At 48.5% G+C, this 27,068-nt stretch overlaps 2 long non-coding RNA genes and 3 other non-coding genes across 5 annotated transcripts; all 5 read right to left on the minus strand.

Moving 5' to 3' along the window:
• Nucleotides 1-9,171: 9,171 nt before the first annotated feature.
• On the minus strand, nucleotides 9,172-10,956 carry LOC136764816 (uncharacterized). Its single transcript, XR_010821243.1, has 2 exons — nucleotides 10,445-10,956; nucleotides 9,172-10,083 (listed from the first exon to the last, which is right to left on the minus strand). It is a non-coding gene; the product is annotated as an uncharacterized LOC136764816 (long non-coding RNA).
• LOC136765509 (small nucleolar RNA SNORD31) lies at nucleotides 10,322-10,390 on the minus strand. The gene has a single exon (XR_010821698.1). It is a non-coding gene; the product is annotated as a small nucleolar RNA SNORD31 (small nucleolar RNA).
• Nucleotides 10,957-12,574: 1,618 nt separating the features above from the next.
• Nucleotides 12,575-17,332, minus strand: LOC136764817 (uncharacterized). Its single transcript, XR_010821244.1, has 3 exons — nucleotides 16,601-17,332; nucleotides 13,740-13,784; nucleotides 12,575-13,084 (listed from the first exon to the last, which is right to left on the minus strand). It is a non-coding gene; the product is annotated as an uncharacterized LOC136764817 (long non-coding RNA).
• LOC136765499 (small nucleolar RNA SNORD29) lies at nucleotides 13,572-13,637 on the minus strand. Its single transcript, XR_010821688.1, has one exon. It is a non-coding gene; the product is annotated as a small nucleolar RNA SNORD29 (small nucleolar RNA).
• LOC136765238 (U2 spliceosomal RNA) lies at nucleotides 16,662-16,852 on the minus strand. The gene has a single exon (XR_010821437.1). It is a non-coding gene; the product is annotated as a U2 spliceosomal RNA (small nuclear RNA).
• Nucleotides 17,333-27,068: the final 9,736 nt, after the last annotated feature.

Raw genomic sequence — 27,068 nt, forward strand, 5'->3', positions numbered from 1 at the left:
TAGAGTGGTGGGAGATGGTGAAGAAAAGGACCAAGGGCTACTTCATTCAGCTAGGGAAACGGAAAGCTCGTGAGAGGCGGGCGAGATATTCCCATCTAAATGCCCGCCTCCAGCGCCTGAGTCTTTTACAGCTCAGAGGCTTCGACCTAGCTGAGGAGGTGGCTCGGGTCAAACTGAGTCTCTCCGCCCTCTATCGGGAGGAGCAAGAGAAGATCAAGGTCCTTTCCAGGGTCCGCATCATGGAGGACGATGAGAAATGCAGCCGCTTCTTCTTCAAGAAAATGAAGGAGAGGCGGCATGCAATGTCCTCCATGATCGACTCCTCGGGGCAAGAGGTGGAGGGCAGAGAGGCTGTTGAGACAGTGGTGCGGGATTTCTACAGGGAGTTGTACGATCAGAAGGTGGTGGATCAAAATCTGATCCATCACTTTCTGTCCCTGTTGGAGTCCCGCAATAAGGGGGACGAGGAGGAGGAGGAGGATCCAGAGATCACCACCACTGAACTCTCCCAGGTGATAAAGAGTCTTAACTCTGGAAGGACACCGGGTCCCGACGGGATCCCTGCTGAGTTCTATAAGATCTTTTGGGAGGTGCTTAAAGAAGATCTGGCCCAGGGGTCGATGTACAGAGAGGGCAGATTTGCCCCTTCTATGAAGAAGAGTATCCTCTCCCTTCTTCACAAGAAGGGAGACCAAAAAGATCTGAGGAACTGGCGGCCGGTCAGCCTCCTGTGCACCGACTACAAGATACTGGCCAAAGCACTGACGCTCCGGCTGCAGCGGCCACTCCCTCAAGTCGTGGGTCCCGACCGGGTCTGTGGTGCCCGGGGGAGATCGGCGGCCGACAACGCCATGCTGCTCAGGGATGTCGTGGCCTACTCGAATGAGAGAGGGCTTCCCCTGGTCCTAATCAGCTTGGACCAGGAGAAAGCCTTCGACAGAGTGGGCCATGAATACCTGCAGCTCGTTATGGAGAGGATGGGTCTCGCTCTTGGCCTGAGGAAGTGGGTTAAGATCATCTACAGCGGCCTAAGCAGCAGGGTCCTTGTGAACCGCCACCTGACCGAACCATTTCCGGTCAGGTCGGGGGTCCGGCAGGGTTGTCCCCTGTCGGCCCTGCTGTACGTCCTCTGTCTGGAGCCGTTCATGCAGGCGATCCGCCGGGACGTCCGGGTGACAGGTTTCCATCTCCCGGGTTCCGGCGGAGAGCAACTGAGGCCCTGGCCTACATGGACGACGTGGCCGTGGTTTGCACGGACGCTACGTCCGTGGCCAGGGTCGAGGAACTGCTGGACGGCTTCTGCAGGGCGACAGGGGCCGTTGTCAATAAGGCCAAGAGCGAGGTCTACCTCTCCAGGGCATGGCCTGTCGGCCGGGGCCCGCCGACCGTGTTCCCAGATAAGCCGTTTATCAAGGTTCTAGGGATCACGATCGACGGGACCAACACGGGCACCCGGAGCTGGGAGGAGGCCATATCTAAGGTCCAAAAGAAGATCCACGGCTGGAGCACAAGGACCTTGAAGATGGCTGGTAAGGTGCTGGTCGTAAAGGCCATCCTCTTCCCGATACTCCTCTACGTAGGAATGATCTTCCCCCCAGACAAGGTCATCGCAAAACTAGTGACCCGAATTATATTTCGGTTTGTCTGGGGGAGCAAAATGGAGAGGCTGAAAAGAGTGCAGATGGTGAAGGGTACCCTGGATGGAGGCAGGGGGGTCCCGGATGTTGTGCGGCTGATAAAGGCACAGGGGCTGGCCTATGTGGTCAAGAACATCCAGGCTGCTGGCAAGAAAGTGAGTTTTATGAACCGCTTTTATTTTGCCAGCAGCCTGAGACCATTCGGCCTCTGCGCCATGGATAACACCAGGCCGCACTCGTGGGATCCCCCGCCGTTCTACAGGGCGCTCCGAGCCTTTGTGCTCAAAGTAGGCCTCCATAAAGTCGTGCTGGCCTCCTGGGATTATAAGACCATCTGTAGCCAGATGAGATCTACCCAGGAGACCAGCCCGATAGAAGATTTCCCTCCCGAAACCTGCCGGTTTACCTGGGCTAACGCTACGCATGTTTGCCTCACGAATACGCAGAAAGATGTCTCCTGGATGGCTGTGAGTCGGCGTCTCCCCACCCAAGTGTTCATGCACAGAAGGGGCATAGCTCCTTATGACACCTGCCCCTATAAGGGTTGCCTGGGGAAGGAGACGGAGGCTCACATCTTTAGAGATTGCCCCTCCGCCTACAGGGTCTGGCTCCTGTTTTCTCCGTGCCTCCACAGGTTTGCCGTTCCTGCGCGGCGACCGCCCAGCAGATCTTGTACGGTCCTCCCAGGGGACTAACATCTTCCACCCTGAGGTGCTGGTGGCGTGTCGTCTGCGCAGTGAAGCAGGCCCTGTGGGAGGGACGGAACATCTGTCTATTCAATAAGCAGGAGCTGGACCCGATTGTCATCGCGCGGAGGGGCATGGTGCTCGTGAGGGACTACGTCAATCTGGAGGTCCATCAGAGGGGCAAGGAGGAAGCCTATAAGAACTGGCATATACAAGATCTGGGGGAGCTCAGGATCCCATGATGGGACCCACCTCCGGGGACGGTCAGTTCCCCCTGCTGGAGCCCGAGTCCAAGATCTTTTAACCAGTTTATGGATGATTGTTTTTAAAAGGACTTTTAAAATGAATCTTAACTGTTTTTAAAGATTTAGTTGTTTTTAAATCACTAATTGTTTAAGGGTTTCTTGGTTTAGTTTTGTTATATTTTTTTGTCAAATACATTGTCCGTTTTGGATTTAATTTTAAATGCATTGGACCTTTTTTGTTTTTTATTTTTACCTTTTTAATTGTTCCTTTATATTGTCCAGTGCATTTTCAGTTATTTTCAATGTATTTGACTTTTATTGGTAGCAGTTTTGCTTTAATCACGTTTGTTTTGTTGTTTTGTGCACTAGTTTATTTGAAATTAAGTATTTTATTTTCGTTAAATCACAAAGATTTTTAAAATTTTAATTGATCTTAAGAATTGTATTTTAAAAAAGTATTAAAAATTTGAATTGTTTTTATTTGTTAAATGTAAAATACTTTAAAACAATAAAACCGTATTTCTTTTGATCCCATTAATAAGTGTCCACATAGTACAAGAATACAGATTACCGTTACAAGACTGACGTGCGTTGCTGCAAAAATATAGTCTTTTTTGCATTTGTCTTTGAAAGCGATCCGGAGTGGAGTGTTTTGGTTCTTTTGCATGTTCTTGTGTTTTCTCACAGTTAGGTGTTGTGGGTGCTGTGCTGGAGGCGGAGTGAGGAGTGTTTCGTGTGGGTTAAGGCCCTCCGGGGCCCATGGGTTCTTCTTTGTTACTTCTTCTGTAGTGTTTTTTCTTGTTGTAAGGTTTTGTGTTGGGAGTACTTTCCGTCATGTCGGCCACTAGGGTCGGCATGCGTAGGTACTTCTGTGTGCGTTTCTCCTCTGTTAAACATGGGGGTGGGGGGTGCGAGTTGTCAAGGCTTGACTTTTCAAGGAAAGTCATGCAGCAAGCCTTGCAATTCAAGCCCACAGATATTAATTGTTTAGTGGTGTTGCCAAGAGGGGAGGGTTTTGATGTGAGTTTTCGTTCAGCACAACTTTTGAGTGAGTTTTGGAGTGGGGAATTGTAAGGATGTTGGACTGTTGCGAATGTTTAGTTTGGAGCGTTTGTCTGATGCGTCTGTGAAAACTGTGATTGTTCGAATGTTTAATGAGTGCGTGACGTCGGAAGATAGAGGTATGGCTGCGACGGTTTTGTATGGTGAAAGGGAAGTCGCAGAAGGTGGTGGACGTGGATGGTATTTGGAACTGTGCGTGGAGGGTGTTGATCCAGCAAAGGCCGGACCCGGCAGAATTTGGTGGACTGAAGGCGATCCCCTCCCAAATTCTGCTGGGGATGAATAGGGGCCTTGTGTTTTACCAGGGTGAGCCAAAGCTGTGCAGGAAGTGTGGGGAGCACGGACATTTGGCTGATGCCTGCGAGAAGCTGGGGTGTGGCAAGTGCAGGGAGGTTGGCCATGGCTATGCTGACTGCACTAACGAACGGGCGTGCAATCTGTGTGGAGAGACCGGGCATTTGTTTTGCGATGTCTTTCGCAAATAAAATGAAGGTATGTCGACTAGTAGAGGCAGCTAGAGATGTGGTGGTGGAGCAGGAGCCCACAGTGGAATCCGAACACCAAGAACCCGACAAACAAAATGGTGGCCCAACTGCCGGCTCTGAACCCTCTAACGAGGGGGAGGAGCTGGTTAGTTTGAATCTCCCACCCAGTATCCCGGTTGGTGCGGAGATTGAGGTGGCGACCAGTAGAGCGGACGGTGGGGGTGGCCAGCTCATTGGTTCGATTTCGGATAGTGACTCTCCCTCTTCCAGTTCGGATGAGGGGGAGGCTTTCGATCTCTCTCTCCCACCGGCCCTCAGTGGAACGGTGGTGGCTGACTCTGGTGAAGCCGGTGGGTCTGGGACGGCAATGAAGAGAGGACAGGACATTTTGTCTGATTCAGATTCTGAGCCCTTGATTGATAGGAAAAGACCCGCTGGTCCGGGAAAGATCCCCGCACCACTAGAGGTGGACTCGGTCTCGGGATCCGATGATTCAAAGGTATTCCCCTCCTCATCTCCGAATGAGAGGACGTTTGTAGACCCTGGTGCAGCCACAAAGATGAGTCTCCCAAGACGTCAACACGACAGAAGAAAGACCACTCCAAAGGTCTTGGCTTTTTTTGGTTACAATGTTTTTATTTCTCATTCTCATGGCGTTGAGTGTGGTGACTATCAATGTGCATAGTGTGAAGTCACCGGTGAGAGCACAGTCAGTCTTGACCGATCTTGCAGGGGTTCAAGCAGACGTGATTTTCCTACAGGAATGTGGGATCCCTTTTCGCTCCAGACATACCAAGCTGGAGGAGCTGTGGCCTCACGGTCCATCCCTGTGGAGTGGCTCTGATGAGAATCGGTCTGACGTAGTGGCCGTTCTCATTAAGAACAAGCATGTGTTGGTGAAGGGGTCCTTGGTGGTACGAGTGGGTAGAGCTCTGCATTGATTTTATGTTCGCTCGTGGGTTTTCCTGCACTGCAGTTTCTCTGACTCCGGTTTTCTTTTCCGACCACCAGCTGTTCTCCTGCACACTGGACCTTTCCTCAAATTTTTTGGTGGGGCGTGGGATATGGAAGTTGAACTCTTCCCTAATGGATGACAAGGTTGTAGTGGAAAAATACAGGGACAGATATAGGGAGTGGCAGACCTTATATGACTTCTTTGACACCAGAGCACAGTGGTGGGAGATGGTGAAGGGTAGGACCAAGACTTTCTTTTTAGAGGCAGGGAGAAAGAAGAGGGAAAGAGACAGAAGGGTCGTTAGGGGGCTTCAGAGGCGCCTCAATAGGTCTTTTCGATTGAGGGAGGGGGGTTTTGATTTTATGACAGAGATTAGAGAGCTCAGAGAGGAGATGAGCACTGTTTTTAATGAACCTAGTTGGGGGATTATTTTTAAGAGTAGGGTGAGGGAGATAGAAGAGGGGGAGAAGTGCTCACGGTTTTTCTTTAAGAAGATTTTAGGTAGCGGGGGACTGATGACCGGGCTGACGAGAAGGGACGGCTCTGCGGCCTCCACCACACCTGAGATGTTGGCGGTCGCAGAGGAGTTTTATACTGACCTGTTTGGCACCAAGGACGTTTTAGCAGCCAGCATGACCGAAATTTTAGGGGTTTTAGAGTCGAGTGTAGGGGATGTGTCAGTTTTAACGAAGGAATTGACGGTCAGTCTCCGGACCTTCAAGACAGGTAAGGCTCCAGGAGTGGACGGCCTTACGCTGGAGTTTTATCAGACCTTTTGGGACGTTTTAGCTTCGGACTTCCTGACCGTTTTTAAAAAATTTGAGGTTTTAGACCGGTTACCAGATAGTTTTAGATTAGGGATAGTCAGGCTTTTATATAAGAAACGTGATCGGTCGGACCTGAAAAATTGGCGACCGATCACCCTTTTAAATCAGGATTTTAAACTTTTTAGTAAACTGCTGACCCTGAGGATGAGGACGGTTTTAGAGGACGTGATCCGCCCAGATCAAACCTGTGGAGTGCCGGGGCAGAGAATCACAGACAGCCTGTTGCTGGTCAGAGACACCATCTGTTTTGCGAGAGACAGAGGAATCTGTCTAGCAGTGTTAAATTTAAACTTTGAGAAAGCTTATGATTGGTTCTCGCACCAGTACATGTTTGCTGTACTGAGAAAGATGGGCTTTCCTGACAGGTTCTTAGCCTTGGTGGGTCTGCTCTACCGGGATATTGAGAGCAGGACAATCATTAATGGGTTTCTGTCCAAAGCAGTACAAGTCAACTGCGGTGTCCGTCAAGGCTGTCCGTTATCATCTCTTCTGTTCATCTGCAGCATCGAGCCCCTGGCGCAGTGTTTGAGAAGGGACAAAGTGATCAGTGGGTTGGGTATTCCGGGGAGTGGAGGACAGGATGTATAAACGTTTTATGTACCGACCTTTTATCTATCCACAGGACTCTTGACGCGACCGACAGGTTCAGCTTGGCCTCAGGGGCCAAGCTGAACAAGGACAAGTGTGACTTGTTGTTTGGGACGTGGACAAGGACAGAGACGGCAGGATTGACTAGGACTGTCCGGACTGATGCAATGAAGATCCTCGGGGTGCAGTTTGATGCACAGGGCAGGGGTGGTTGGACCTGGGAGGGGGTGGTGAACAAAGTAAAGACCAAAGTGGGCTTTTGGAGATTACGCAAGCTGACGATAGAGGGCAAGGTTTTAATTGTAAAAGCCATTACTTTACCTACCAGATATTTACCGGTTTTTAATGATAAAGTATGTGTCTGTGCACCTGTCCTTGTGTGTCTCGTCGGTATCCAAAGCCTCCTTTTTCGCACGGTACTTTCTGGGGTCTTATCTTCGACACTTGAAACTCATCCCTGTCCCGTTGTCTGTCCCTGTGTCTTTTAATTTGCCTTGTTTTTATTTGATCCTAAAGAATTTTATTAAAAAAGGTGATATGGAGTCATGCACTGTGGACATTTTAACTGACCACAGGAAATTGTCTCTTTTTGTCCATGGGATCCTGCCGGTCAGAGCCGTGATGCACTCCTGGAAGCTGTGCAAGACCCCTAGATGTCCTTTTCAGGGCTGTGGGGCAGACGAATCCATCCTCCATCTGCTCTGGGAGTGCGCCACTGCCAGGGCTTTCTGGAGAGAAACCACGCCAATCATGCAGTGGTTTCTGCTAGGCAGAATTTTGTAAGGATTTTAAACTCGTGGACTGTTTTAAGTTTATTAACCACAGGAGGTCGGTTTCGTATGGCACAAGGGGGATTGGTCACAGGCCCCAAGATTTGACAAGATTTCAGTGGAGCAGTATAGGGACAGATATAGGGAATGGCAGACCTTTTACGATTTCGAGGAGGATGGCTAGGGGGCTTCAGAGGCGCCTGAATAGGTATTGTTGCGGGAGGAAGGGTTTGATTTTATGGCCAAGATTAGAGAGGTGAGAGAGGAGTTGAGCACGTTCTTTGAAGCACATAGTTGGGGGGGATATTTTTAGGAGTAGGGTGGGGGAGGTAGAGGAGGGGGAGAAGTGCTCAAGGTATTTTATTTTTTAAAGAAGATTTTAAGTAGCAGGGGACTAATGACTGGTCTGACGGAAAGGACAGATCTGTGGCCTCTACCACTCCAGAGATGTTGGGGGTCGCAGAGGAGTTTTATCGGGACCAAGGACGTTTTAGTAGCCAGCATGACTGAAGTTTTAGGGTTTTTAGAATCGAGTGTAGGGGACGCGTCATTTTTTAACTGCTGATTTGACCTTGGACTAACTGACTGACAGCCTCCGCACCTTCAACACTGGCAAGGCTCCAGGAGTAGACAGCCTTCCGATGGGATGTTTTAGCTTCGGACTTGCTGACTTAAGGAATTTGAGGTTTTTGACAGGTTGCCAGATAGTCATTGTCAAGCTTTTGTATACAACTTTTTACCAAACTATTAACCCGGAGGATGAGGACAGTTTTAGAGGATGTGATGCAACCGGATCAAACCTGTGGAGTGCCGGGGCGGAGGATCACTGACAGCCCGTTGCTGGTCAGAGATGCCATCTGTTTTGCGAGAGACAGAGGAATTAGTGTTAAATTTAGATTTTGAAAAGGCTTACGATCGGGTCTCGCACCAGTACATGTTAGCTGTACTGCGAAAGATGGGCTTTCCTAACAGGTTCCTAGCCTGGGTGGGAATGCTCTACCGGGATATTGACAGCAGGATAAATCATTAACGGGTTTCTGTCCAAAGCAGTGCCAGTCAACTGCGGTGTCCGTCAAGGCTGCCCGTTATCCTCTCTCCCGTTTATCGGCAGCATCGAGCCCCTGCCACAGAGTTTGAGAAGGGACACAGTGATCAGTGGGTTGGGTATTCCGGGGAGTGGAGGACAGGATGTGAAATGTGTTTTACATATGGACGACGTGAATGTTTTATGTACTGACCTTTTATCAAGCAACCGTCAGGTCCAGCCTGGCCTCGGGGGCCAAGCTGAACAAGGACAAGCCTGACCTGATGTTGTTTGGGATGTGGACAAGCACAGAGACCGCAGGGTTGACTATGACCGTCCAGACTGACGCGATGACAATCCTCGGGGGTTCAGTTTGATGCACAGGGGAGGGGTGCTCAGACCTGGGAGGGGGTGGTGGTGAACAAGGTGAAGAGAAAGGTGGATTTTTGGGGGATTACGATGATTGACAATGGAGGGGAAGGTTTGTTAAAGCCATGATTTTACCCATTTTATTACACATTTCCCCAGTTTGTCTGCCTCCCAGGTCGGTTTTAATTGCTTTAAACTGTCAGGTCTTTCATTTTCTGTGGGGGTCAAAGTGGGAGAGATTACAAAAGGAGTTGGTGTGTAGAGGGTTTTTTAACAGGGGGGAGGAAGTGCCTACCAGATTTGTACATGTTTTTAAATGATAAAGTATGCGTCTGTGCACCTGTGCTTGTGCATCTCTTCGGTGTCAAAAGAGTTTTTTTTTTTTTGGCACGGTACATTCCAGGGTTTAATCTTCAGCACTTGAAGCTCGTCTCTGTCCCGTTGTCCTTTGACCTTCTATGCTTTTATCTGATTGTAAAGCTTTTTTTTTTAAAAGGAACAAGAGATGGAGTCCTGCACTGTGGACATTTTAACTGACCATAGGAAAGGTTTTATTTTTGTGCAGGGGAGAGTGCAATTGTGTCCAATAAGAGGGCTTACGGTAGGAGATACCCGGGCGGTGTGGAGAAACGCGACCCATCCTGCCCTGCTGAACAGACCTCAGCTAATTCGTGGCCCATGGGATCCTGCCGGTCAGAACCGTAATGCACTCCCGGAATTTGTACAAGACCCATAGATGCCCTTTTCAGGGCTGTAAAGCATCCAAATCCATCTGCTCTGGGAGTGCGCTGCTGCCAGGGCTTACTGGACAGCACCAATCACGCAGCTGTTCCTGCTAGGTGGAGTGCTGGACGCACGACTGGTGCTGTACGGGGCGAGCCACTTCCGCTACCCGAGTCAAGACTATGCGTGGCTCTGGATTGTCCTCAACTGCCTCAGGGAGGCTCTGTGGACCGCAAGGAATGTACCGATTCACAAATCAAAGACTTTCCCAACACAGTTGGTGATCGAGATGGCCACATCCTCCACGAGTGCGTATGTGCAAAGAGACGTCCGGAGGAATGGACAGGAACACACGCAGAGGTCACAGCAGTTATCCGGCTGGCCGGGCAGGGTCTCAAGGCTCATCGGCGTCGGCTTTCGTTTTAGAGACAGGGAGAAGGAAGAGGGACTGAGAAAGGAGGGTCATTAGAGGGATTCAGAGGCAACTACAGTGGTATTTTGTGTTACGGGCACATAGGGAGGTGAAGCTAAGCGCGCTGGTGTGTCCTGGGCTTAAGACTTGTGCGGGTTTCATCACGGGGACCGAGACGAGAGTGGGCTGTAACAAGCAAACCGGAGCAGCAGAAGTCAGGACCTCATCTGTGAGTTGAGCTGTGGGCTGAAGAGGACGCATTCCCCGGGGCCCAAGCGTCAACTGGCAGCGATGACAGACCTGCGGCGAAGGAGGAAGTCATCACAACCATGTCTAAAGTGGATTTGGACATTTTGGTTTTACTTAAAATTACAATGTTCTGTCCCCTTCCTGGGGTGGCATCTGTAAAAAGAAAAATGTAAGCTTTGGCAACACTGGAGCGGCTTGGCGTCTGTGGGGTTAGAGTAGTACCAGTCAGTCACCAGACTGATCACTGACTTCGGGAAGACAGTGGGGGAGAAACATTAACACAGAGAGACTGTGGTCAGAGTACCTAACAGTCATGGACATCAGACTGGGGCGGTAAAACAGGATCATCCCTCCACAAGACTATTTGGAAGAGCATTTATACAAAATAAGCCAGAGTAAGACCAGGACTAACCACTCCAAACGAACAGTTTCAGCCACATCCTCACCAGCTCAGCCAGAGGGTCCAGGTGAGAGCAGCTGCAGGGTCCTGCCAGGGCAAAGGGAACAGAACAGAATAGCAGGTCTCTGATCAGTCCCCCAGAAACAGCCCACCTCCTACCACCCCCCACACCCACAGGGTCTGTGAGGCAGAGGGTCAGAGAGGGGGGCAATTCTAGGATTTGACCCTCAGCAGGGCTCAGCCCCCAATGAGAATGTGAGATGTAACATTCCCCAACACAAAAACACCACAATTTTTTCATATCACTTGTCTGGATTACCTGCTAACTTTCTCACCTGGTGCTTGCTCTCGCTCTCCCCATCTGTGGCCTCTCCATCCCCCTCTCTCTCTCCCACTTCACCAGTGGCCACTCCCTCCTCCTCCTCCCTCGCCTTGTACAAACAATCCCAAGCAAACAGACCATTTACTAGAAAATAAATATTTTAAATGTGAAGGGGACTGAAAGACCTGAGGTCAAATTTAAATACAATAAATGACATATCAGCTCTGCATAAATATTCAAGTGGAATATATGTCACACACACATTTATTTGAATGGAATATTTAAATGTTGTATAGTTCTCTCTCTCTCTCTCTCTCTCCCCCTGCACACCCACTTTTCTGGTTCCACGTGCAAAACGCATTGAACCACTCTCTCACAGTCCTTTGCATATCCCAGTATGGTATGCGGAGGAAGCGGTGACATGATGATGCTTGGCCCCGATGCTTGGTAACTCCACCCTCCAAAGGAGGAAGAGGAAGTAAGGAAGCAAGGGCTGAGCCAATCCACATGCACATCCGAGACACTGCCCTCTGCTGATTGGACATTATGCACCTTTTGTTTAGAACGGTTTAAAAATGCAAACCCGGAAGATACCTGTAAGAAAAGCCGTTTGAACCCGAGACCGCCTCGTGTTCGCTCTGTTCTTCCGGGCCGGCCTGATTAAAAGACTTCTTTTCCATTTGCAACAACTCCTGTGCTGCCGTTTTCATCAATTTAAGAGGGTTTCTTCAGGGACCCATGACTGGAATGATGCTACCTTTTCTCAATAGAGCAATACACTTACCAAGGGTATAAAGTTTCTTTGTAAAAGGGTGCAACGATTTTTGCACCTCCAACAACGAGTTGTAAAGATAGCATCCCTATAATACAAGTACAGTTGTATCATAACTGGAATGATACTAGCTTGTTTCAACACCCCTTGATGCATTCCAATCTACTGAATAACTTGGATAGTTACTTGTGAGCCTAGCCTTGAAAGAGGACTCGGATCTATTTCTGGTCCACTTCATATGTGATGTGGTCTCAGTCCACTTACCATTCACACGATTGTTCTTTGGGAACACAGACCACCAGTTAATACAAATTAATAGCTATGTATATAATAAGTAATAATGGTATTTTGGTCATTAACAATATAAAATTATATGCTTTGCATTTTGCACTATTATAATTTATGGTTTATGTATGCTAATTTCATATAATTTCAATAAGGAATTAAATGGATTTAACAAAATATACTGTTTTCACACTTGGTCCTTTTTAGCCATATGAACTATATTACTCACTACCTTAGACATGGAACGAGGAACAGGACTGGAAATTAAGGTCACCTGATCGCCCCTGGCGAGTATTTTGAAGGCAGGGTGAGTTGCAAATATGAATTGTTGCCACCTGGCAAGCAGCATGTAGTCAATTAAAAACAAATACAAACTTTCCCCCCGTGATTTATCGCAATGCAGCGAGTTTTGCTAGACTGTTGCGCCTTAAGCATTTTATTTCATGCTGAACTCCACCTTAAGGCTTTCCTCATCTGTCCTCGCACCGCATTTGATGGCTGATCTGTGTATAATAACAACCACACACCAAAAGTTCTGGTGCTGATAATTATTTATGCATCAATCGATATGTGAATACTTTTTGACTGAAGAGCTCACCAAGTCTTTGTAGATAATTGCATTCCCAGCTTGTGAACGGAGGTTACATTAACGTTATTTAAATCGTAAAAGATTATTATTTCCCCACCCCTCCCACCCGAGCCTCTCTATTCACAATAACACATGCAAATGTATTCTCGAACATTAGAGAATACCCATCTAGATCACAGCTCACCTGTGCGACTTTCACGTTCACAGTCCCGAAGCCATCTGTCTGCACTGCACGCAATTCCCCTCTGTGTGGTTCAACCAATCACAAAACGATCAGCAACCACGACGCTGCTGAGTGGATGATGAGAGTTTGCCAATTGTTTACACCCACCGCTGCTGTCAGTCAATCACGCCCTCACGCTTTGGAGGAGAAATCACAAAATACAAGGGGCTTAAATGGATTTCAGAAAATAATCACTTAACATTTTCAGGGGGGCTGAGATGGTCTAGAATCACCAATGGTCAGAAAGTGCCAGTCATGAGTAGATCAGACTGGGGCGGTAAGAAAAAAAGAAGGATCCTCACTCCCAGGACACACAGACCCACCCAGACTTGGGCTGCTCCACCCCAGCACCCTCCCCCCACCGCCTCAGAGGATGCTGCAGGTGAGGGTTAGGAAGCGTCTAAGATAGTACCTGCTATTGGGGCCACAGCAGCTCCAGGACAGTCAGCATTGGGCTCAGCCTACCCGAGAAGAGGGGAAGAGAATATCAAGTTAAAATTCAGAGTGAACTCTCCAGGCCACCGTGTCCCCTCTGGCAGGATTATTTTATCCAAGTGGCAAACCAGATATCCCAGTATAAACACATAATGACCCTGGGCTCTGCACTGTCAGTTATTTTCTCTCTCAGCACGAGTTCTAAGACGAACGAGATTCCAATAGAAAATCATCATGTGTGCAGAGCCCCCCCACCCACTGCCCAGTCTCTACAGAGAGACTAACAATTTCAGGCTCCAGCACGATTACCTGCCCCACAGACCACAATACAATCCACCCCCACACAAGACCCATGCACTCTCTCAGGGACTAGCTGGTGAGTTTACCATCACAAAGCTGCCCTCCTGCAGTACCATGCCAGTCCACCAGAGCACTAGGCAAGAGAAGGAGAGGTACCCTTACCCTGCTGCTGTATAGGGTGGGGTTGGACTAAAGCACCCCCTCACTGGTATTTAGTCTCAAAAGTTCAAGCCTTTTCACAGCAATTCACAATGAGCTAGATAGCTTCATCACTGGACTGTGCACCCCCCCACCTCCCCCAGAAATACTGCCATCAACTGTACAAGATGGCACCAACCAGCCTACCTCCATTAAGTGTTGAATGCATCTGAAGAAACCCACCTCATGCACGGGGCAGCTACAGCAGCAGACCGGGCAGTGCTGGACCTGAGAACATCAACAGGGCTTCATTAGTTACAAGCACTTCCATAGACCTTAAAAATAAAAGCCAAAACCAGTCATCTCTGCCCCCAACCATGTCTGATCAGCGCTTTGGGGACTTCAGTTGCAATGAGACAAATCTGCCATCCACAAGAGTAATGGGCCGACACCCAGATCATCCTTTCAAACTGGACATGGAGCAGAAACACACCCCATCCTTCAAACAGAAACCCCAACCCAGAGGCTCTATGGGGCGGTTCCTCCGATTTAATTTTAAAAACACGACCAACCAAGGTCTACCAGCCTACCTGCTCTATTCCCATGGAATCAACACCTGCAGCATCAGGACCCCTCATGGCACAGTCGTCCCAGGAGAATGCCCGTGTAAAAGGCAAGTCCAGTTTAGCTCTGAACACCATTACCACAGCACCATTCCCAGGATGACATCTGCCCCAATACAGCTACAATCACAACTCCCCCCCCAGCACTGGAGTGTCAGATGCCATCGTTTCAGATTAAATGTATGCATCAGAGATCAGGCATATGCTTGTCTTTGGTTTAAATTCATCATCAACGCTTCACACTCCACCTGTGGTACCGGCCCGTCTGCTCAGAATCTGGCAAAGGAGTTTCTTAAAGAGCAGATTTGGCAAGAGAGAGTTCAGTGTTCGTCAGCACAGCACTGCAGGGACCTTTTGCAAACGGGATTAAATAATGATTAATTTTCTAATGGGAAAGAATTTGTTCTTGGGGAGGTTTGGTAGAATTGTGAATTTGGCAGGTTAACGAGTGGTGGATTAACAAGAGTGAACCTGTAGATATTAAACAGCAGCAGCTTCAGACTGCTCAGTACATTATCCTCGGCTAGCTGCAATAGTCCATTATGGACTGTGTGTTTCTTGTAGTACGTGCGTGTATGTTACACTCTCAATTGATAAGAGATTTCTCCAAACTAAGGTCTATGCTCTCAAAACAATTAACACAGCCATCTGATCCCTTGACATAGTAAGCAGAGCTAACAGTAACTTTATGCTGGGTTTTCACACAAATTACAAAAGATGCACATAGCATTTCCCCCCCAAACACAAACAAAACTCTACATGAAGTTCAACTTTCAGTTCAAATTTGCCATCTTGTCAAACTCACATGGCATGTGCTCAATTGCCATCAAATTGGTTAGTACAGCACACAAAACAGGAAGTGCAATTTGCTCAATTGTTCACACAGCAAATCAACACTTTGCGATGTATAAAATAAGTCCCTCCATGAAATCCCTAGAGCCTGAACAAAACAATGGAAGAGCCCGGAGAAAGTTGGAAGACGAGGTGCAAGAATGAGAGGAGCTAGTGTAGGTGGGGAAGGAAGAGGGCACAGAAGAAGGATATCAAATGAGTCGAGAGCAACTAATTGACCAGGTCTTCAACCATGGATTGGTCAGCATGCCACGGTCAACGTCCCTTGTCAACGTGGAGGCAACATTACCATCTGTGCTGCAATCTCGAATGGGGTAGTGGCCAACAATGCCATCTTGGGGCCATACAATACAGCAAGAGATCAGAAATGACTAAGGGGGCACAAGTTGGTCTCTGATGAGCGGGGGGCTGCAATACTACAGTCACAAAATATTTTTGCAGCAACGCACGTCAGTCTTGTAACGGTAATCTGCATTCTTGTACTATGTGACACTTATTAATGGGATCAAAAGAAATACTGTTTTATTGTTTAAAAGTATTTTACATTACAAATAAAAACAATTCAAATTTTTAATACTTATGATTAAAAACTTTTTAAAATCAATTCTTAAAATCACTTAACATTTTTAAAATCTTTGTGATTTAACAAGAACAAAAAAAAACTTACCTTTCAATAAACAAGTCAAATACATTGATAATAACTGAAAATGCACTGGACAAAATAAAAAAACAATTAAAAAGGTCCAATGCATTTAAAATTAAATCCAAAACGGACAATGTATTTGACAAAAAAAATTAGAACAAAACTAAACCAAAAAAACCCTAAACAATTAGTGTTTTAAAAACAACTAAATCTTTAAAAACAATTAAACTCTGGTCTGACAGACAAGAAATTAATGTATTCATCCAGCCTTGGTTACAACAGTAAATTGGAATTTGTGGTCTTCACACACAAACCTGTACAATTTTCAGATCAAAATTGACAAACCTACCACATAAGAGACTGAAATTACATATTGCATTTCCAAAATTGTGAGGAGAAGCCATTTCACTTACAGTAAACAAAAACACTTCCACACATTATGGAAAAAAGCTTAATCAGTTTAGGATTGTGGAACTTTCAGATAAATGTGTTTTACCATTAGTATTCCTGTATGGATAGATCTAAATCAATAGATGACATTTCTGTAGTTTTGATGAAAATACCCGTTTATAAAGTGTTCTCTGAAAAGAAAGCAGCACTTCATTTCGTTATGTAATTTGGCCGTGTTGCTAAATGAGCGTTTTTCAATGGCTGTGTTAATGGTTGTGAGAGCATAAACGTTAGATTGGAGAAATGAGTCCAATCATTTGAGAACAACTGTAATGGTCGTTGTGAAGTGCACAGTATGCATGGCTGTAATGTAGTCTCACTGAGGTTTGATTTACAGCAGTGTCCTCCCCTGCCGTTCTGGTCCAGCCCATTTCTGAGCCTTCATTTCTCAGAGCTTTCACACTCTGAAGGGAGTGTCACATATGGCGACAGCTCGTGTATACACACACACACATTTATCTATTATACATTGTAAACAAACATGAAAATTGTCCTGTGTTCAAACGTTACACATTCAAAAAATGAAACTGAATTACATCGAGGGCAGCCCTCTCCTCTGTCCCGCTGTCAGTCTGTCGTTAAACCAGCTCGTTCCCCGGGGGGTGCACCGTTCCTGGAGACACTGCAATACCAGGCCGATGCGTGGAGTGGGCGGAGCAAGCCCCTATCCCATCTCCCTGCGCCAAAAATCAATTTAATATATGGTCCCCATATAGGGGACGTATCAGATATTAAACTGATAAGAACAGATACTACACTTGATCTTAGCCAAAAGGCCGAGAAGCGATACCGAGCCCTCCGCGCTCACAGAGTCCCGTCTCCGGACAGAGCGAGTGGGTCCAGGGTGGGACTCGTAAACAACACCTACGAACTCAACACGCAAGCGCATCAAGTTCATATGACACTACGGACGCCTGTAGGAATCGCATGCGCTTCATCAGAACGATCAAGAACCTTTCGAACACTCGCAAATGCTTTTATACCCAACATGCAACGCGCGATAATCTGCATAATAACCTAGTCTGCACCACTCGGATACCTGAAACAAGTGCAATGTTTTTAAGATCGTGACAAATACTCGGATGTGAAATAGTCGTATTATACAGCGTACTTAAACCACCAGCTCGTCAGAAGACAATAGTGCGATCAAATTCCGCCTGTAGCCAAGACGTAGTAAATACCCATGATGCCCCGCAAACATTTCCATAACCACGCCCAGCACCACTCTGGCGTCACAGCGGTAGCAGCGCCGGCTCGCTTCGAGCTGTAGAGGCGCAGCGCCGCCGTGCACAACACGCAGGACACGGAGAGAAGCAGACATGAGCCCTGATGCTTTAAGCGGATGAACAACAGGCACATAACTGCAAACATTACGTGCAGACATGTTTACAAACTACTGAAATTACTACACATTAAGTGTAGACTAATTTTGATTTCATCGTACGTATGATTTTAAACGGCCAGACAAATCACTTTACATTTCAACGTTATACTGCCGACTGAATGGGGTTTTAGACACGAACACACCTAGCTCTTCTAACCAAGAACACAGAGATCGCTTTGAAGAAAAAACAATCCCATTCATTTCGCTCTGGCCTATAATTGAACCCGTACTTTATCTTCTACTGTGGCAGTTTACCAGGATTGTAGTTTTTTAATATTCTTGCTACTTTGATTAAAACTGAAAGTTATCATACTTGATCTTGATAGCCTATTGGAAGTAATTAAAATACGGTATTGGCCTATAGGTTATAAGAACTGTACCTCAGGCCGTCTGCAGCGCCTCCCCACAGACCAATAAGGCTGCTGTATTCAATCACTTACACTGACTGCGCCCATTTAAAATGCTTTGAAGTGCAGAGATGTGCACTGCACCGGTCCTTTAATCACAAGAGCGGCTATGATGTGCAAGCCAAGCAAACCATGGGAATGAAAGTAGCAAATACAACTGATTTCTAATGAAGCCCTTTAGAAACCCTCCTGTCAAGTATCAAGCCGCAATGCACATCCAGTGCCGCTTTCACCGGCTCACACACGCCTCTCATTGGCCTACAGCGACATACCCACTACAACACACATTGGAACAAATCGTGCAATACCAGAACCATGATCAAACTCGGCGAATAACCTAAATTAAACCATAACAATTCAACTTCAATCAAATCAATTTTCATGTTTGTTTACAATGTATAATAGATAAATGTGTGTGTGTGTGTGTATACACGAGCTGTCGCCATATGTGACACTCCCTTCAGAGTGTGAAAGCTCTGAGAAATGAAGGCTCAGAAATGGGCTGGACCAGAACGGCAGGGGAGGACACTGCTGTAAATCAAACCTCAGTGAGACTACATTACAGCCATGCATACTGTGCACTTCACAACGACCATTACAGTTGTTCTCAAATGATTGGACTCATTTCTCCAATCTAACGTTTATGCTCTCACAACCATTAACACAGCCATTGAAAAACGCTCATTTAGCAACACGGCCAAATTACATAACGAAATGAAGTGCTGCTTTCTTTTCAGAGAACACTTTATAAACGGGTATTTTCATCAAAACTACAGAAATGTCATCTATTGATTTAGATCTATCCATACAGGAATACTAATGGTAAAACACATTTATCTGAAAGTTCCACAATCCTAAACTGATTAAGCTTTTGTCCATAATGTGTGGAAGTGTTTTTGTTTACTGTAAGTGAAATGGCTTCTCCTCACAATTTTGGAAATGCAATATGTAATTTCAGTTTCTTATGTGGCAGGTTTGTCAATTTTGATCTGAAAATCTGAAAATTGTACAGGTTTGTGTGTGAAGACCACAAATTCCAATTTACTGTTGTAACCAAGGCTGGATGAATACATTAATTTCTTGTCTTTCAGGCCAGAGTTTAATTGTTTTTAAAGATTTAGTTGTTTTTAAAAACACTAGTTTGATTGGTTTTTTGGGTTGTTTTTGTTATATTTCTTTATCAAATGCATTGGCCACTTGGTTTTAATTTTAAATGAATTGGACTGTTTTGGTTTGTCATTTTTCTTGTTTTATTTTATTTTTTTGATTTGTCCGATTCATTTTCAGTTATTTTCAATGTATTTGACATTTTTTGTTGGTTAGCAGGTTTGCTTTTAGCACATTTGTTTTTCTTTTAATGCACATGTTCAGTTAATTTGAATTTAATCACTTTGAGATTTAATTTTTTTTTTTAAGTGATTTTAGTAATTTATTTAAGAATTTTTTTTAATCATAAGTATTAAAAATTTGAATGCTTTTTATTTGTAAATGTAAAATACTACTACCTAATAAACAGTATTATCAGTTTAATATCTGATACCACCTCCGGATTGAGAGCCTCTAGTGAGAGAAACCTTTGTCCAGCAGGGGGCATCAAGCTGTATTTGACAGTCTTCTTTTCCTTGCAGGGAGCTGATCCATCAGGCCAGACCAGACGAGACGGGGAGGTGCCGGTTGACAGAGCTGCAGAGTCCTGGGTCCTTGGAGCGGTCCGGAGGCCGAGGCGAGTGGAGATTGGGACGGACCGGGAGCGACAGGGGACCTAGCCAGAGGAGTCGGCGGACTCCTCACGGAGTGGGTCCCACCCAGAAGCCCGGCCGACCATCTACCCGGAGCCCGGCCTGACCAGGACTGCTCCCTGCTGACGTCACCAGCCAGGATCCAGGAGAGGCCTCGGATTCCAGGGACCGACCAGGCTGATCGGCAACGTCCCTGAGGGAGGCCTCCTGCAGCCAGGGCCCGGACTTCTCCCCGCAAGGCCCGCTCCCTGCAAGAGCCCCGGAGGTGGAAGCTGCTCCCCAGCCAGGTGGACTTGCCCAGACCTCCGGATTGAGAGCCTCTGGACCCTTCTCCCAGGTAGGAAAGCGCAGCATGGCCCAGCGAACCGCCGGTGTGAGGCGCCATAATGCGGAGCGCTTCAGCCGTGAGGCTGGAGCCGAGACCGCGGCCCTCACCCGGCTGGAGTTCAGCAGGTCCGTGCTGCAGAGGGGCCTGGGCTTTGCCCCTTCTGAGCTGAACTGCGTGGTTAAACTGCCTGGACCTAGGGACGTGTTTGAGGTGAGCTTTAAGAACCCTCAAGTGCTGGAGAGTTTTTGGAATTTGTATAGAGAAAAAAAAGATAGTATGCCCCTGAGTGACTTTGTGGTCGATGCACTGACAGATAGAGAGGTAAAAATAGTAACTATTCAGTTCTATAATGAAGCAGTGGCAGAGTACGACGTATAGGTATGGCTGAGGAGACACTGCGAGATCCTGTCTGAAAGCAGGAGAGTTAATGATGAGGATGGGGTCTGGACCGGTGCTCGGCGGTGGCAGGTGTGCCTGCAGGTGGAAGTGGCCGCCATCGGCGGAGTACGCCATCTGCCGAGCACCGTGGTATTAGGAGCAAATAGGGGGCTTGTCTTCTACCATGGCATGCCCAAATGATGCAGGAACTGCGGGGCCCTGGGTCATTTAGCCGCAGCCTGCACTGTTGTTAAGTGCAAGGTCTGTGGCGGAGAACATCTGACCAGGGCCTGCAAGCAGGAGAGGGCCTGCAACCTGTGCGGTGGGGGAGGGCATCTCTTCAGGAATTGCCCCTCCTCCTATGCAAATAGGGAGGAGAGAGAATCAAGTGGAGGCTCCTCCAAAGGTGATACCCCAAGATGGGGGTAGAGAGGAAACAATCCTCAGGAGCCTCATAGGCTCCCTCTCTGACTCTGGGTCAGAAGTGGAGGCAGAGGGGGAGTGGACAGTGGTAGCGGGGAAGAGAAGGAGGGCAGAGAAGAGGAGCATGGGTAGGGGGGGTATGATGAAAAAAAGGATCCATTCTCCCCCCCCTGCTGGCTCCTCCCCCGCTGCAGAGTCCTCTCCCTCTAATTTCTACACGCCCCACTCTGACTCCGGAGAGGAGAGTAGTGGGCCTTCTCCACTGCCCCGAGTGGGCAGCCTGGTGGACGAGAGGCCCCCTAGAAATAACATTCCTCCTGCCCCACAACTGAGACTCTCCCAGGGGAGGGGTCAGGTGTGCCCTCCCGGCAGTAGTGGGAGAGCCGCAGGTCCTCAGGAGATGAGAGTTGGCGCCAGTGTCCTTTCCCAGAAAGACATCAGGGACGTGATGGTAAGGTCACTGGCGCTGGGGGAGGAGGCCTGCGGCGGCAGACAGCCGGGAAGGGAGAGACCACCCCCTCCCCCACCATTAGTTAAAAGAACAACTAGCGGGGTCTACACAGTTTTCTCCCCAGTTGTACATAAAGCCTGTGCCCTGCCATCTGTTCGTCGGGCCTCGGCCTCAAAGGAACCAGGGAGAACCTCCAGCACCACGGGCCCTGAGCCCAGTGGAGTTTCGCCAGCCTTACCGGGTGGCGGGAGCCGAGCCCCCCCCATAGTCTTCCTAGAGGATCAAGCGGTGAGGCAAATGATTGAAATGATGGGTGCTAGCGCTAAGCTAGGTGAGGGAGAAGAGAGGAGTGGGGAAGAGAAAGGTTTCTTTACATGATTGTTACGGAGCGGGTAATTGCCCTCACAGCCATTATGGCATTAACCATTATTTCAATAAATGTGAGGAGCATTGCTGAGGTGAAAAAGATGACCGATGTTTTAAACTCTCTGGCTGGAATGATGGTAGATATTATTTGTTTGCAGGAGTGCGGCATCCCGTTCCAAAAAGAATATAAAGATCTCCGGGACACTTGGACCCTGAGAGAATCCTTCTGGTCGGGGTCCAATGTGTCCCGAGCGGACGGGATTGCCGTACTCCTGAAAAACCCCTTCTTAACAGTAAAAACATTTAAGGTTATAGAGGCGGGCAGACTGGCCAGCCTCGATTTTAAATACAAGGGGGCTGTATTGAGGCTGGTCAATGTCTATGCCCCCACCAGCCAGAGAGAGAGAGTCCTCTTTCTCCCTCAGCTACGCCCACTCCTGATCGGCACCTTGCCAGTTATCATTTCAGGTGATTTCAACTGTGCTCTGAGGGATGTAGACCGGAGTAAGCCCCGCAACGATAGATCCAGCAGGGACCTCGCTGCGTTCGTGGAGGACTTTGAACTCTGCGACGCAGGTCGGGACCTGGTCCCCTTGTTCACCTGGGTGAGTTCTTCTGGCTCCTCCTTCTCCAGGATAGATCTCGTCCTCCTCAGTAAGCCACTGGAGAGGACCGCCATGTCTTCGGAGGCGGTCTTCTTTTCAGACCACAGGCTCCTGACGACAGAGGTGCTCATTCCGAGCACACGGGAGTCGGGGCCTGGGGTCTGGAAGCTCAACACCTCTCTGCTCGATGACCCTCGTGTGATTAAGACCTTTAGCAGACGCCTCGAGGAGTGGAGGATCCTGAAGGACCTTTTTGATTCTCCCATAGAGTGGTGGGAGATGGTGAAGAAAAGAACCAAGGGCTACTTCATTCAGCTGGGGAAACGGAAAGCTCGCGAGAGGCGGGCGAGATATTCCCATCTAAACGCCCGCCTCCAGCGCCTGAGTCTTTTACAGCTCAGAGGCTTCGACCTAGCTGAGGAGGTGGCCCGGGTCAAACTGAGTCTCTCCGCCCTCTATCGGGAGGAGCAAGAGAAGATCAAGGTCCTTTCCAGGGTCCGCATCATGGAGGACGATGAGAAATGCAGCCGCTTCTTCTTCAAGAAAACGAAGGAGAGGCGGCCTGCAATGTCCTCCATGATCGACTCCTCGGGGCAAGAGGTGGAGGGCAGAGAGGCTGTTAAGACAGTGGTGCGGGATTTCTACAGGGAGTTGTACGACCAGAAGGTGGTGGATCAAAATCTGATCCATCGCTTTCTGTCCCTGTTGGAGTCCCGCAATGAGGGGGACGAGGAGGAGGAGGAGGATCCAGAGATCACCACCACTGAACTCTCCCAGGTGATAAAGAGTCTAAACTCTGGAAGGACACCGGGTCCCGACGGGATCCCTGCTGAGTTCTAGAAGATCTTTTGGGAGGTGCTTAAAGAAGATCTGGCCCAGGTCTTGGGGTCAATGTACAGAGAGGGCAGATTGGCCCCTTCGATGAAGAAGAGTATCCTCTCCCTTCTTCACAAGAAGGGAGACCAAAAAGATCTGAGGAACTGGCGGCCAGTCAGCCTCCTGTGCACCGACTACAAGATACTGGCCAAAGCACTGACGCTCCGGCTGCAGCGGCCACTCCCTCAAGTCGTGGGTCCCGACCAGGTCTGTGGTGCCCGGGGGAGATCGGCGGCCGACAACGCCATGCTGCTCAGGGATGTCGTGGCCTACTCGAACGAGAGAGGGCTTCCCCTGGTCCTAATCAGCTTGGACCAGGAGAAAGCCTTCGACAGAGTGGGCCACGAATACCTGCAGCTCGTCATGGAGAGGATGGGTCTCGCTCTTGGCCTGAGGAAGTGGGTCAAGATCATCTACAGCGGCCTAAGCAGCAGGGTCCTTGTGAACCGCCACCTGACCGAACCATTTCCGGTCAGGTCGGGGGTCCGGCAGGGTTGTCCCCTGTCGGCCCTGCTGTACGTCCTCTGCTTGGAGCCGTTCATGCAGGCGATCCGCCGGGACGTCCGGGTGACAGGTTTCCATCTCCCGGGTTCCGGCGGAGAGCAACTGAAGGCCCTGGCCTATACGGACGACGTGGCCGTGGTCTGCACGGACGCTACGTCCGTGGCCAGGGTCGAGGAACTGCTGGACGGCTTCTGCAGGGCGACGGGGGCCGCTGTCAACAAGGCCAAGAGCGAGGTCTACCTCTCCAGGGCATGGCCTGTCGGCCGGGGCCCGCCGACCGTGTTCCCTGTGAAGCCGTCTATCAAGGTTCTGGGGATCACGATCGACGGGACCAACACGGGCACCCGGAGCTGGGAGGAGGCCATAGCGAAGGTCCAAAGGAAGATCCACGGCTGGAGCACAAGGACCTTGACGATGGCTGGTAAGGTGCTGGTCGTAAAGGCCATCCTCTTCCCGATACTCCTCTACGTAGGAATGATCTTCCCCCCAGACAAGGTCATCGCAAATTTAGTGACCCGAATCATATTTCGGTTTGTCTGGGGGAGCAAAATGGAGAGGCTGAAAAGTGTACAGATGGTGAAGGGTACCCTGGATGGAGGCAGGGGGGTCCCGGACGTTGTGCGGCTGATAAAGGCGCAGGGGCTGGCCTATGTGGTAAAGAACATCCAGGCTGCTGGCAAGAAAGTGAGTTTTATGAACCGCTTTTATTTTGCCAGCAGCCTGAGACCATTCGGCCTCTGCGCCATGGATAACACCAGGCCGCACTCGTGGGATCCCCCGCCGTTCTACAGGGCGCTCCGAGCCTTTGTGCTCAAAGTAGGCCTCCATAAAGTCGTGCTGGCCTCCTGGGATTATAAGACCATCTGTAGCCAGATGAGATCTACCCAGGAGACCAGCCGGATAGAAGATTTCCCTCCCGAAACCTGCCGGTTTACCTGGGCTAACGCTACGCACGTTTGCCTCACGAATACGCAGAAAGATGTCTCCTGGATGGCTGTGAGTCGGCGTCTCCCCACCCAAGTGTTCATGCACAGAAGGGGCATAGCTCCTTATGACACCTGCCCCTATAAGGGTTGCCTGGGGAAGGAGACGGAGGCTCACATCTTTAGAGATTGCCCCTCCGCCTACAGGGTCTGGCTCCTGTTTTCTCCGTTCCACCACAGGTTTGCCGTTCCTGCGCGGCGACCGCCCAGCAGATCTTGTACGGTCCTGCCAGGGGACTAACATCTTCCACCCTGAGGTGCTGGTGGCGTGTCGTCTGCGCAGTGAAGCAGGCCCTGTGGGAGGGACGGAACATCTGTCTATTCAATAAGCAGGAGCTGGACCCGATTGTCATCGCGCGGAGGGGCATGGTGCTCGTGAGGGACTACGTCAATCTGGAGGTCCATCAGAGGGGCAAGGAGGAAGCCTATAAGAACTGGCATATACAAGATCTGGGGGAGCTCAGGATCCCATGATGGGACCCACCTCCAGGGACGGTCAGTTCCCCCTGCTGGAGCCCGAGTCCAAGATCTTTTAACCAGTTTATGGATGATTGTTTTTAAAAGGACTTTTAAAATGAATCTTAACTGTTTTTAAAGATTTAGTTGTTTTTAAATCACTAATTGTTTAAGGGTTTTTTGGTTTAGTTTTGTTATATTTTTTTGTCAAATACATTGTCCGTTTTGGATTTAATTTTAAATGCATTGGACCTTTTTTGTTTTTTATTTTTACCTTTTTAATTGTTCCTTTATATTGTCCAGTGCATTTTCAGTTATTTTCAATGTATTTGACTTTTATTGGTAGCAGTTTTGCTTTAATCACGTTTGTTTTGTTGTTTTGTGCACTAGTTTATTTGAAATTAAGTATTTTATTGTCGTTAAATCACAAAGATTTTTAAAATTTTAATTGATCTTAAGAATTGTATTTTAAAAAAGTATTAAAAATTTGAATTGTTTTTATTTGTTAAATGTAAAATACTTTAAACAATAAAACCGTATTTCTTTTGATCCCATTAATAAGTGTCCACATAGTACAAGAATACAGATTACCGTTACAAGACTGACGTGCGTTGCTGCAAAAATAGTCTTTTTTGCATTTGTCTTTGAAAGCGATCCGGAGTGGAGTGTTTTGGTTCTTTTGCATGTTCTTGTGTTTTCTCACAGTTAGGTGTTGTGGGTGCTGTGCTGGAGGCGGAGTGAGGAGTGTTTCGTGTGGGTTAAGGCCCTCCGGGGCCCATGGGTTCTTCTTTGTTACTTCTTCTGTAGTGTTTTTTCTTGTTGTAAGGTTTTGTGTTGGGAGTACTTTCCGTCATGTCGGCCACTAGGGTCGGCATGCGTAGGTACTTCTGTGTGCGTTTCTCCTCTGTTAAACATGGGGGTGGGGGGTGCGAGTTGTCAAGGCTTGACTTTTCAAGGAAAGTCATGCAGCAAGCCTTGCAATTCAAGCCCACAGATATTAATTGTTTAGTGGTGTTGCCAAGAGGGGAGGGTTTTGATGTGAGTTTTCGTTCAGCACAACTTTTGAGTGAGTTTTGGAGTGGGGAATTGTAAGGATGTTGGACTGTTGCGAATGTTTAGTTTGGAGCGTTTGTCTGATGCGTCTGTGAAAACTGTGATTGTTCGAATGTTTAATGAGTGCGTGACGTCGGAAGATAGAGGTATGGCTGCGACGGTTTTGTATGGTGAAAGGGAAGTCGCAGAAGGTGGTGGACGTGGATGGTATTTGGAACTGTGCGTGGAGGGTGTTGATCCAGCAAAGGCCGGACCCGGCAGAATTTGGTGGACTGAAGGCGATCCCCTCCCAAATTCTGCTGGGGATGAATAGGGGCCTTGTGTTTTACCAGGGTGAGCCAAAGCTGTGCAGGAAGTGTGGGGAGCACGGACATTTGGCTGATGCCTGCGAGAAGCTGGGGTGTGGCAAGTGCAGGGAGGTTGGCCATGGCTATGCTGACTGCACTAACGAACGGGCGTGCAATCTGTGTGGAGAGACCGGGCATTTGTTTTGCGATGTCTTTCACAAATAAAATGAAGGTATGTCGACTAGTAGAGGCAGCTAGAGATGTGGTGGTGGAGCAGGAGCCCACAGTGCTCAATGTGGAATCCGAACTCCAAGAACCCGACAAACAAAATGGTGGCCCAACTGCCGGCTCTGAACCCTCTAACGAGGGGGAGGAGCTGGTTAGTTTGAATCTCCCACCCAGTATCCCGGTTGGTGCGGAGATGGAGGTGGCGACCAGTAGAGCGGACGGTGGGGGTGGCCAGCTCATTGGTTCGATTTCGGATAGCGACTCTCCCTCTTCCAGTTCGGATGAGGGGGAGGCTTTCGATCGATCTCTCCCACCGGCCCTCAGTGGAACGGTGGTGGCTGACTCTGGTGAAGCCGGTGGGTCTGGGACGGCAATGAAGCGAGGACAGGACAGGACGTTTTGTCCGATTCAGATTCTGAGCCCTTGATTGATAGGAAAAGACCCGCTGGTCCGGGAAAGATCCCCGCACCACTAGAGGTGGACTCGGTCTCGGGATCCGATGATTCAAAGGTATTCCCCTCCTCATCTCCGAATGA

The sequence above is a fragment of the Amia ocellicauda genome, chromosome 12 (assembly GCF_036373705.1).
Source record: "Amia ocellicauda isolate fAmiCal2 chromosome 12, fAmiCal2.hap1, whole genome shotgun sequence".
In the NCBI taxonomy this organism is placed as follows: domain Eukaryota; kingdom Metazoa; phylum Chordata; class Actinopteri; order Amiiformes; family Amiidae; genus Amia; species Amia ocellicauda.